The sequence below is a fragment of the Manihot esculenta genome, chromosome 16, assembly GCF_001659605.2.
Source record: "Manihot esculenta cultivar AM560-2 chromosome 16, M.esculenta_v8, whole genome shotgun sequence".
Classification (NCBI taxonomy): domain Eukaryota; kingdom Viridiplantae; phylum Streptophyta; class Magnoliopsida; order Malpighiales; family Euphorbiaceae; genus Manihot; species Manihot esculenta.
In genome coordinates, this window is record NC_035176.2 from 19,718,634 (window position 1) to 19,731,500 (window position 12,867).

A 12,867-nucleotide genomic window follows, 5' to 3' on the forward strand; every position below is an offset into this window, starting at 1 on the left:
TGGTGTTGCTGTGGCCTTCCTCCAATTGAAAAGTGTTAGTGTTTGCATAGAGAGGAGAGGAGAGGAGAGGAGTGATGTATATTTATAAAATTTCTATTTAGTTTTAAAAATATATTCATCATTATGAAAAATCAAATGAAGAATTCTATTGTTTCTGAAAAAAGAATTGAAGAATTTATCCATTTAAAACATGTGATACTGTAATATTTTATGATTTAATTGTCCTTTTTGTACATTAGTAAAATATGTATGAACTTATTAAAATGCTATCAAATTTAATATTCACTAGAGAAATGACAATTTATTATTTTAATAATTTTTAATATTATACTAAGTATATTTTAAAATTTGAGAGTTTTTGATAACTCTACAATTAATTTAAATAATAACAATTATCATCTATTTTAAAGTTTAAATACTTATAACATAATTAAAAAATTAAGTAAAATAATTTTTTTTAAATTATCAAAATAAGTGAGGCAATTATCAACGTTGTAATATCAACTAATCAAATGTGTTTAATATTTAATTTAAAATTGTGAATTTGTTACTGGTTATTATTTTTATAGTACTTTTCAAGATTATCTAATATTTCACTTTTTTATTTTAATTATTTAATCTCATTATAATTATAAATTTTTTTAGTTTTGTAGTTAATTATAAAAGTAATATAAATAGTAAAATTATCATTCACTTTAAAAATTCAAATATAATTGCAAATAACTAGAGTTATATGATATTATTATCCATATTTTTACTTTTATGTAGGTTATAGGTTATACATTTATATTTTATTTTAAAATTTAATATATTATAAATTTTTTAATTTTGAAAATATTAAAAAGTGTTAAAGTTTTACTAATGCTAAAAATTTGGAGTTTTTGATCAAGCTTTTTAAGAAAATTATCAATTCAAAATAAAGGTTTTTTTTTTTTTAAAAAAAATTACATTAAGGTCAATATTTTAATTTATCAATTTTATAAAAAGTAAAAGTAACAATATATTTGTTTCTTGAATTATAACAGGAAAAAACATAGAATAATTTTAAACTTATAGAAACTCTATAACTAATTAAAATAAAAAATAAATTTAATCCTTGCTTGAGGAATATATATGAAGTTTTATTGCGTATTTTAATTAATCCAATTATTTATATATAATATAAATAGAAAGCGTTAATTTAAGAGAGTAGATTGATGTCTAAAATATATGAAGTTTCAAATTAAAACCTAGCAACTAAGTAAAGAAACCTGTTATAAATGTATAGGCAAAGATGGCCCAATTTTAAAAATATTTTTATGATTTTTCAAATCTATATAAATACTATAATGTTGATATTGCCAAGTGTTTATTCTACTCTTTTGCCAAGTGGCATCTTAACTCATAGGTTCTCCCTCTCTTTCACATTCTTTCACTTGAGCTTACGTGAATAATCAAAAGATAAATATCTAATAAGTAGAAGAATTTAACAGTAAGAAATTTTGTAAGGTAGTTTTTACCTTTTTTATTATAACTCTTTTTTTTGTTATGTCTTTCTCATTCCTTTATTTCAATTTCAAATTACAATCAAAAGATGATTATTTAATGAATAAAAAAATTTAAGAAATTACTTTTAAATCGCTAAATTTTTAAAAGTTTATTGTAATTTTTAAATTCAATTACATTTTTTGTTAGTCAAATGAATTAATTAGCAGTAAAAAAAAAATCATCTCTACTGCACTGCTCACCCACCTGGTTCCTACCTTAACATGCCCACTATTTATATGCCTAGAAGTGAAACAATTAAAACAACAAAAAGTGGATGATTACAAATTTGATTTGATGCTAATATTATAACCTAGTCTAAATAACAAACAAGAATTGCTCCACAACTAACAAGCAAAAGAGATTGCAGAAGATGATTGATAAATTCAACTATCTTCAAAATCACTTCTCTAGCAACTAGTCAAAAGGGTATGCAAAGTTACAAAGTTAATCAAATAAAAATCGACTATCAATTATGAAACTTCTATACGACTCAATTGCCATTGCTGAAATGACAATTCGGCCCTATCATTGACCCTCCATTAGAGAGACCCTAATAGGGTTTTCCTTATGAAATAGTTGATCTTGGAGAGGAGAGTGTAATAACAATAATCACCACCACGTGGGAGGAAGTAAATGGTCTAGAGGACCAGTAAATAATCAAAAGCATGCTTTGGAAGCATCCAGTGATGGTAATAAAATTTTCCGTCTACTTTTCTCGCCACCTAGATAGGTGATTTTTAGATTGTCTCATAGAGAAGATGTCTCAATTGATGGGAATTGCCTATTCATCGCATTGCAAATGGCAATAAATTGCTTGTGAAATAGATGCACAAGAGCTAAGGAGACAGAATAAATGGGTGTCAGAGAAAATTTACTAGAATAAAGAGCAATCTAGACTTTGAAGATCTTATGAAAATTTTACTTATCTTGCCGCTAATGTAATCACCATTGGAACCAGTAGTGAGAACTAAGAATAGATAGCAGAAATAACAAAAATGAGTTGTCAAGACTAAGCCAAGATTGAGAAGCGGTAGATTTGAAAGTAAAAGATTATATTAGATATAATGAACGTAAAGAAGGTGAATCAAAGGCCTTAGGAGAGGTGAATATCGTGAACAATAGGGAGAGAGAGAATAAGGGTATTTTATTGACTTTTGTATTTTAATAAATGGGATCCATTAATGTCATCTAGAGAAGGACTAGAAAGTAGTATTTCTGAATAATAGAAAGCATTGTAGTTGGGCTCAAGAATTATAGAGATCATTTTCTAAAAATATAGGGATCTAATAGTAATTCTTTCAAAAATTTATTTGTTATGAAATTTATGAAATAACTTTTGTATTTATTGGGGAAAAGTTAACCCAAGGGATTCATATGAATATATTATACTTAGAAGATAAATCAGTCTCATACTTATTATGCCCACCCATATTGGCATGTAATTTTTTATTTTCATGTCTTAGGTATGATGTGAAACTCTATGACACAAGTTTCAAACCCACAGATACAAGTAAATATGGAATTCAAAGATTTGATAAACGCACCTCCTATGACACCTCACACATAGAGAAGCTGAAATACTAATAATTGAAGGATTTAGATGAGAATTTGACAAATGCTGCAACGAATAGTTGATAAGCTAGTCAAGATTCTTGATGTAATTGATAAAAACAAATCATCACTCTCACTCAAAGCAATACACGCCAAAGGCATTAAGAAGAATTCTGAAAATTTTGATTTAAAAAGTTATCTCTTACAAGTGTTTTTTATCTTTATATAGTAAGAAGAAAATAAATAAAACCCTAAGACACTCTTTTTAGCCTTGGTCGAACCACACACAAGACCCAAACCCAATCACACACTAAAATAATACATCAAACTCATAAGTATTAAAATATAAGTTCAAGACATGACCCAACACTTTAAAACTTAAAAGACAAAATATGGACAGAATACAAGGCCAAACAAAACCAAAATAAAGCAAGTGTTTAAATAATAAAACATAGCAAACCCATCAAATGCTGAATAAATTAGGCAGCCCCATCTCTATTACACATCTCAAACAAGGTGAGTAGTTTATGTGTGTTTTCAAACTCCACGAGACATTTGTCAATGGCAAGCTCAATCAATTCTTGTGATACTTGTTCTTGAATGTGTAAGTTCATAGCTACTTCAACCTTCTTAGTTTTGCTCCTTGTCACTGGTACACTAGGAAGCACTAATGGATTCTTACTCCCTTGATTCCCATATGATTGTGCTTGTTAGTTCTTATCATTCCCTCCTTCCTTGAGAAGATTTGTCCTCAAATCTGCAACATGATTAAAAGTAGACAAGTTAGACATATTAAAGGTAGCAATAACTCCATGCTCACCTGGCAAGTCTATTTTATAAGCATTGTCATTTATTCGCTCTAAAACTTGAAATAGACCATCACCACGAGTATCCAGCTTATTCTTCCTCTGATTTGGAAGTTGTTCCTTTCGAAAGTGTATCTAAACCTAATCACTAGGATCAAACACCACTTTCTTTTGTTCCATGTTTGCCTTGTCAGCATACACCTTGTTCCTCTTCTCTATGTTAGACTGAGCCTTCTCATGCAAGGACTTCACCAATTCTGCCTTTTTAGCACCATCTAAACTAGCAAGCTCATGTAAAGGTAAAGAAACAAGATCAAGTATAGTCAGTGGGTTAAACCATAAACAAGCTCAAATGGAGAAAACCTTATGAAAGAATGTATGCTACGGTTATATGCAAACTCAATAAAAGGCAAGCAATCTTCTCAAATGTTCAAATTCTTACCCACTATAGCTCTGAGTAAGGTACCAAGATGTAATACCCGGCTAGACTCCGGTATCGGAATTCCTACCGTCCGGTGGAATCTCGGATGTCGGAAGCCTCTAGTAGGGTAGAAACATGTTTTCATAAAATGATTTAATGTTTTTCATGGTTTTAAGTAAAAAGGAAATGAGTTTTTGCATGAAAATAGTATTGGAGGAAAACTCAGGTTCGGCCGCCGAACCCCAAGTTCGGCCGCCGAACATGCAGGCATTTCGGGTGTGCCTTAGGCCCCCGAAGGCATAAGGGAGGAAAGTCCAGGTTCGGCCGCCGAATCTCAAGTTCGGCCGCCGAATCTCAAGTTCGGCCGCCGAACATGGCATGCATGCGGAGGCACGTTCGGCCCCCGAACGTGCCTGGCCAGCCACTATAAAAGGGTCCCTTAGCCGAAAATGGACGAGCTTTTTCCCCATTTTCGGCCAAGGTGAGCTCTCCGCCGTCCCTCACCAATCTTTGATGTTTTTCCTCTAGATCTTTCAAGATTTTCATTTGTTTTAACTCTGCTTTGAAGATTTGAGCTTTTGAGCAAAGTTTTGGAGCTTGGAGGTTCAAGAACCCAATCTCTACCACCTCCGAGTTGTAGGTCGTCTCTCTCTCGATCTTCAAGAGGTAAGAGCCGATCTTAAGCTCATTGCATGTTTTAAGCAAGTTTTAAGTAGATCTATGGGTTAGAATACATGTTTAGGTTATGGGTATGTTTATGGGTATAAATGTATGTTCATGAACAATGTGGATGCTTGATGTGTTGTAGATGGGGTTTATGATGGTTTGAGGCCCCTAGGGACATGTATGCTTGTGTATGTGTGTTGTAGAATAGGTTTGATGCATGTTTGGAAGGTTTGGAGGCGAAATGTGCAAAAGGAGCCAAGTTTCTGCCCTTTGGCAGAAACCAGGTTCGGCAGCCGAAGGACTTTCGGCCGCCGAACATGGCTGGGGAGGCAAGCCTTTCGGCTGCCGAAGCCTGCCCCCGAAAGGAGACTTTCGTCTCTGTCTGGCAGTTTCGGCCGCCGAAGGTGCCGCCGAACCTGCCTGACTTTCGGCTCTGGAGGGACTTTCGGCCGCCGAACCTGCCGCCGAAAGTGCCCTGTCCAGGCCTCTTTTGCATGTTTTTCTATGATTGTTTCATGATGTTTTAGGGAGTTTTTGGGGAGTAGTTTATAGTTATGTTCATGTATGTTTGGTCCCTCATTTGAGTCCACCTATGTAGGTTCGGACCCAAAGAACCGAGGACCCCAGCAGTGAGTTCAGCTGCTTCGGTGTTGTCAGAGTCAGCCAGAGGTGAGTGGAACTAAAACTTAATCTTTTAAATTGAGAAATTAAATGTTTTATCATGTTTCATGCATCATGATTATGCAATAGGATGATTGCATTAGTTTTCACGAATATGCCGCATTGCATCGATTGTTGTTGATGTGGGTGAATATTGGATGACCCAATTAGTCCATGACAGGAAGACCAGGACCCCATTCTACAGCCTGGCACAGAGTAAGGAAAGACCAGGACTCCATTCTATGGCCTGGCACAGTTATGGGACTCGAAGACCAGGAGCCCAGAGGAGGCCCTGGGACAATGGTAAGTAATGTATGTTATGACAGGAAGACCAGGACCCCATGCTACGGCCTGGCATAGAGTTAGCTTGGACTAATTGGTGACAAGTTCACCCAACCCTTATGTGAATTGTCTGTGTTATGATGCATTTCATAGAGCATAGTGTTAATATGTTTTATAGTCCTACTCACTGGGCTTTTAGCTCACCCCTCTCCCTTTACCCCCAGGCTTGCAGGTACAGTTTAGAGCAGGAGCCCGGATAGAGTAAAGAAGTCATGTTTATGTAATAGCTAGCAATGGACATGATCAAATTGTAATGTAATGTCTTAATCAGTATAGATATGTAATGAGATGATGTTTATGGATGTTAGAGGGGTGCTTGACCATAGACTGTTGTTATCCCTTTTAATACATGATCTTAGAGATTTTTATGATGTTTATGTAAACCAACTCAACATATGTTATGTCACCCATTTGGGGGCACTGATGAGATCCCACAGAGGGATCAATGTTATGTTAATGTATATGCACAGGTTGAGTTTGGTTGATGTACATGGAAAGAAAAGTTTTAATTTTTATGTATGTTGTTGATCATGTATGGGATTGTACAGGTTTACAGGTTATATGTCAGGCTTGCTACGGGTCCCGGCGGCCTTAAGCCGATCTGGATCCTAGCGCCGGTAGCGGTCCGATTTTCGGGTCGTTACACAAGAGTTCTATTCACCACCTCTATTTGGCCATCTGTTTGTTGATGACAAGTAGTAGAATATAATAGTTTAGTATTTAACTTACCCCATAATACTTTCCAAAAGTGTGAAAAGAACTTTGCATCTCTATCTGACACAATTGTCGTTGGCACTCCACAAAGTCGAACCACTTCCTTGAAGAACAAGTCAGCTACATTGATGGCGTCATCAGTTTTATGGCAAGGAATGAAGTGAGCCATCTTGCTAAACCTGTCGACAACAATAAATATACTATCTCTACCACGCCTAGTCCTATGTAAGCCAAACATAAAGTCCATAGAAATGTCCATCCAAGGTGATCTAGGAACATGTAAAGGCATATAAAGACCATGAGGCATAGACTAAGACTTTGCCTGTCTACATGCAATACAAGAAGCACACATTTTCTCAACATCTTTGCGCATAGAAGGCCAATAAAAATACTCAAATAAAGTGTCATAAGTCTTATGTACTCCAAAATTCCCCATCAAACTCTTACAATGAGATTCAAGCACAAGCAAATCACGCATGGAGCATTTAGGCACACACAATTTCTTACCCTTAAACAAGTAACCATCATGCCTATGAAAAAAGTTAAAAGCTCCATGCTCACAAGCCATAAACGCATTACCGAAATTAGTATCATTAATGTACAAGTCCTTAACATACTCAAAACCAAATAATTTAAAACTCAAAGTATTAATTAAAGCATACCTCCTAGACAAAGCATCTGCAACCACATCGTCTTTCCCATGCTTATACTTAATCACATATGGAAATTGTTCAATAAACTCAATCCACTTACTATGCATCTTATTCAACTTGCCTTGTCCCTTCAAGTGCTTCAAAGACTCATGATCTGTATGCATCACAAACTCCTTGGGCAGGAGATAGTGTTGTCACACATCTAGTGCTCTCACCAAGGCATACAGCTCCTTATTATAGGTTGAGTAATTAAGTTGTGTTCCATTCAACTTCTCGTTGAAATAGGTTATTGGGTTCTTCTCTTGCATCAATACAACTCCAATACCTACGCCAAAAGCATCACACTCAATTTCAAAAATTTTGTCAAAGTTAAGGTAAAGATAAAATAGGAGCATATGTTAACTTCACTTTTCAGCAGTCAAAAGCTTTTTGTTGCTTCTCTCTCCACTTGAACCCAACTTCTTTCTTGATAATTCCTGTGAGTGGTGCTGCAATAATAGAAAAATTCTACACAAACCTCTTGTAAAAGCTTGCAAGACCATGAAAGCTCCTCACATATGAAATAGATTTAGGAATAGACCACTCCTTTATAGCTTTCACCTTCTCTTCATCTACCTCAATTCCCTGTGCACTCACAATAAAATTAAGGAAAACAAGTCTATCTATATAAAATGTGCATTTCTCAAGTTTAGCATACAAGCTCTCTTATCTCAAAACCTGCAAAACTAAATGAACATATTAATATGTTTGTCAATAGACCTGCTATAGATCAAGATATCAACAAAATAATTAACTACAAATTTTTCCATGTATGCACGCAATGTAATACCCGGCTCGAGTCCGGCCTCGGAATTCCTGTCGTATGGTGGAATCTCGGGTGTCGGAACCCTCGCGAAGGGTAAGACATATGTTTTCATGTGTGTTTTAAGCGTTGTGTGTTTTAAGAGTTGTGCATGTTTTCAAGTGTTAAAGGAAATGAGTTTTGAAAGAAAAGCAATAAGGGAGAAATGCAAAGGTTCAGCCGTCGAAGGTCACTTTCGGCCGCCGAACATTGCATGGTTTCGGATTCACGTTCGGCTGCCAAAGGTGGTCTGGCCAGCCACCTATAATAGGGCCAAAGGTCGGTGGAAGGAGGATATTTCTCCTCCACTGGCAGCCAGAGGTGAGTTCAAGCCTCTCCCCAGTTGACTTTCATGTTTTTCATGTTTTTCACCAAATCTTGCAAAGGTTTTAAGAGTTATGGTGTGTTTTGAAGGTTTTGAGCAAAAATAGCAAGTTTGGAAGTTTGGAGCTTTGGAAGAGGTTTTCTCCATATCTCCACGTTAGGATCACTTGATCTCTTGTTTGGAAGAGGTAAGTCACGATCCAGAACCTCTTTTACTGATTTTTGAAGGTTTTATGGGAGTTGTATGGATAGTATGTTTGAATAGGGTTTTGGTTGAGGTTTTGCATGATTTTGTGTTTAAGCATGTTTAAGTGTTGTTTGTATGTTTCTTGGGGTTCTAAGTGAGTTTTAGGCCCTTTTATGCATGTTTTCTGGTATGTGCTAGTTGGGAGTAGTTGATATGCATGTTGGGTAAGTTTGGGGGAAAGGTTTGCATGAAACAGAGCAGGGTTCTGCCCAGCGGGCAAAACCAGGTTCGGCCGCCGAAGGAAGGTTCGGCCGCCGAACCCCTTGTGGAGGCAGTTTCGGCTGCCAAAGCGTGCCCCCGAAAGCGAGGCTTTCGGTTGAGAAAGGGACTTTTGGCCGCCGAAAGAGGGAGTTCGGCCGCCGAAAGTGTGTGAGTTTCGTCTCTGGACGAGACCTTCGGCCGCCGAAGGTGCCGCCGAACATGCATGAGTTTCGTCTTTGGAGAGGGGTTTCGGCCGCCGAACCTGCCGCCGAAAGTGTCCTGTCCAGCTTTCTTTTGCATGTTTTCTGTGATTGTTTGGGGATCGTTTAGAGGGTTTTTGAGGGAGTTTCTTAGAGTTATTCTTGAGTTAGTGTGGTCCTTCATTTGAGTCCACCTGTGTAGGTACGGACCAAAGGAACCCCAGAGAGCAGCAGTGAGTACTGTTTCAGAACCTGCCGAGTCAGCCAGAGGTGAGTGGAACTTCTCTTTTCAGAACTAAACTACTTTGAGCATATGTCATGCATCATAAGAGTATAGTAGGGTGTTTGCATTAGTTTCACGAAGTTGACGCATTGCATAATACGATGTGTATGAGGTTGTGGATAGACCAAGGCGACTCCAATAGCCCAAGCTCTGTTATAAGACCTGGCCGGGCCAGGCAGCCATCTGTAGGTAAGACCTGACTAGATCAGGCAGCAGAGATAGTAAGACCTGGCTGGGCCAGGCAGGCAGAGTTGTAAGACCTGGCCGGGCTAGGCAGATTGAGGTTGTAAGACCTGGCTAGGCTAGGCATCCTTCTAGTGGGATTTTTGGTGGTCATGTCTATCCCTGAGATGATGTGATGTAGTGCATTCCATGAGATCATGTTTTCAAATTACGGTTTATAGTTCTGCTCATTGGGCTTGTATAGCTCATCCCTCTCCCCTATCCCCCAGGTTTGCAGGTTCAGAGTCTAGAGGGAGTCCAGCAGGGTTTGCAAGAAGAAGAAGAGTTATGTAATAGCTAGTGTGGACATGTATATGTAAAGAGATAATGTATAGTGTGTAGCTTTGTGCTTGACTTATAAGAGTTGTAATCCCTTGTTGTAGACACATGATCAGTTTATGTATGTTTTCTTTTATTGTTATGAATAGGAGAAAACCAGGCTTAACATTATGAGTTGTTAGACCAAAACCCTTGTTGTAGACACATGATCAGTTTATGTATGTTTTCTTTTATTGTTATGAATAGGAGAAAACCAGGCTTAACATTATGAGTTGTTAGACCACAAATAGTGCATGCACAGGTTACGCCCTGGAGAAAAGAAAAGTGTTAATGGTTTGACAGAAAATATATGATCATGTATGGGATGTCACAGGTACACAGACAGTATAGCAGGCTTACTACGGGTCCCGGCGACCTTAAGTCGATCTGGATCCTAGTGCCGGTAGCAGTTCAGTTTCCGGGCTGTTACACCCAACATATAGTTCATCAACCTCATAAACGTACTAGGTGCATTTGACAAACCAAAAGATATAACTAACCATTTACACAAACCATACTTAGTCTTAAATGCAGTTTTTTATTCATCATCAGGTTTCATCCTAATTTGATGATATTCACTCATAAGATCAATTTTAGTGAAGTACCTGGCACCACGAAGCTCATCCAACATGTCATCTTGATGAGGTATATGATGTCTGTACTTCACTATGATCTTATTAACTGCTCTGCAGCCAAAAAATATTTGCCAAGTGCCATCATTCTTTGGAACAAGCAGCACAGGAACAACACATAGACTTAAACTCTCTTTCACCAATCCCTTCTCCATAAGCTTGTCAACTTATCTTTGCATCTCATTTTCTTCCATTGGATTGCTTCAGTAAGCTGGTCTATTTGGGATGGTAGAACCAGGCATGAAATCTATCTGATGCTCAATCCCTCTCAACGGTGGCAATCCACTAGGTAGCTCATCTGAAAAGGTATCAGTGAATTTCTGCAACATAGACATAAAACTAGAAGGCAAAGAAAAAAGGTTAATATTAGTGTCAGCAAATAAAATCTCCTTATACCTTATAAGCAATATGGGCTGCCCTAAAGAAATAGCACTCTTAACCTCTTTCACTCTCACATAAAATGTTCGTTTGGCCCTTCCTTCTTGTGTCTTTTTTCTCACCAATGGGCCATTTATTAGTCTTGATTCTTTTTCAGCCTCTTTACTCTCAGACTTACTCCATAGAACTCAAACTCTCATTCCCCTTTGTAGCCAAGGTCAAAGCCTCCCTCTCCCTCTCCCTCTCTAGCATCTTTATTTGATCAGCATATACCTCTTGAGATGATAAAGGAGCGAGTATAACCTTCTTTCCTTCATAAGTGAAGGAGTATTTGTTATTGAACCCATCATGTTGCACCTTTCTATTATATTGCCACGACCTACCCAATAATAGTGGCTTGCTTGCATAGGTAATACATCACACAAAATCTCATCCTTATACCTACAATAGAAAATAGTACAACCACCTAGTGTGTAATCATAACCTCACTACAATTGTTCAACCATTGCAATCTGTATGGCCTAGGGTGTTTAATAGAAGTCAAGCCCAATTTCTCCACCATAGACACACTAGCCACATTTGTAAAACTATCCCATCAATAATGAGAGTACACACTTTTCCATTAACCAAACACCTAGTGTGAAATATGTTTTTCTGTTTTTCTAGGCTTTTTTCCTTAACCTACATATTTAGAGCACGCCTAGCAACAAGCATCTCACCATATTCAGTAAGCAACACATTATCAACAAACACATCCGAATCATCACGTCATTATGAGCATCAATCAGTTCAGTCATATCAGCATATATCTCATTATCATTATGATTAGAATCAGACAATACACCTCCATCAGCAGTTGCTATCATAACTCTCTTATTAGGACATTGAGATGCAATATGTCTTTTCTCCAAGCATTTAAAATATTTTACATCTCTACTAGGGGTAAAAGAGTTAGAATTTCTTGACTGTTGCTTGTTATTCCCTTGAGAAGGCCTTTGTTAGTGGAGATCGAATCTTTGTCCATTTGGATTGGGCTTTTGTAATCTTTCTTTTCTCCACTTCTAGAGCCTTGAAAAATTAAATAACTGAAGCAATTTTTTTCTTCACTCTTCTTTTTTTTTTCTCTCTCGCTTTTTTTTTAAATCTCACTCAACTGAAATAAAATTGTTTTCTTCTTTTTTTACATAAATATAACTGAAATTTTTTTTCTTTTTTTTTTTTAAGAAAAACTATAAGATAAACTGAAATAACAAAATAATAAAATAGATTAAAATATATATAAAAAAAATATGAAACAAATAAATATAAATAAATAGAAATTTATCTATCATCGTGCTCTGATACCAATTAACGTAGAATCTTATGGCACAAGTCTCAAACTCACACGCACAAGTAGATATAGAATTCAAAGATTTGATAAACCTATGGCACCTCACACTTAGAGAAGGTGAAACACCAATGATTAAAGGATTTAGATGAGAATCCGATAAATTCTACAATGAATAGTTGATAAGTTAGCCAAGATTCTTGATACAATTGATGAAAGTAAATTCTCACTCTCACTCAAAGCAATACACACTAAAGGATGAAGAATAATTCTGAAAATTTTGATTCAAAAAGTTCTCTCTTACAAGTGTTTCTTATCTTATATAGTAAGAAGAAAATGAATAAAACCCTAAGACACTCTTCTTAGACTTGGCCGAACCATACATAAGGGCTAAACCCAATCACACACTAAAATAACATATCAAAACTCATAAATATTAAAATATAAGCTCAAAACATGGCCAAATACTCTAAAACTTAAAAGATAAAATATGGTCAGAATATAAGGCCAAACAAAGTCAAAATAAAGCATGCGTTTAAATAATAAAATATGGC